This window comes from Rhinopithecus bieti, unplaced genomic scaffold (genome assembly GCF_001698545.2).
Source record: "Rhinopithecus bieti isolate Rb0 unplaced genomic scaffold, ASM169854v2 scaffold_3875, whole genome shotgun sequence".
Taxonomy (NCBI): Eukaryota; Metazoa; Chordata; class Mammalia; order Primates; family Cercopithecidae; genus Rhinopithecus; species Rhinopithecus bieti.
In genome coordinates, this window is record NW_016804422.1 from 1,774,392 (window position 1) to 1,774,696 (window position 305).

Genomic DNA, 305 nt, shown 5'->3' on the forward strand with positions numbered 1-305 from the left:
TTTTTTTTTTTTTTTTTTTTTTGAGACGGAGTTTCACTCTCGTTGCTGAGGCTGTATTTATCTCCATGCTACCTGTATAGGCTTTTAAATTCCCAGAGGATGGAAATCCCATCTCCCTAAAGCTCTCCTTGAAGACGCTAGTACAGCATCGTTTGAACCTGGGAGGCTGAGGTTGCAGTGAGCCGAGATCGCGCCACTGCACTCCAGCCTGGGCGACAGAGTGAGACTCCCTCTCAAAAAAAAAAAAAAAAGTAAAAATGTGGCCAGGCGCAGTGACTCACGCCTGTAATCCCAGCCTCTGGGAG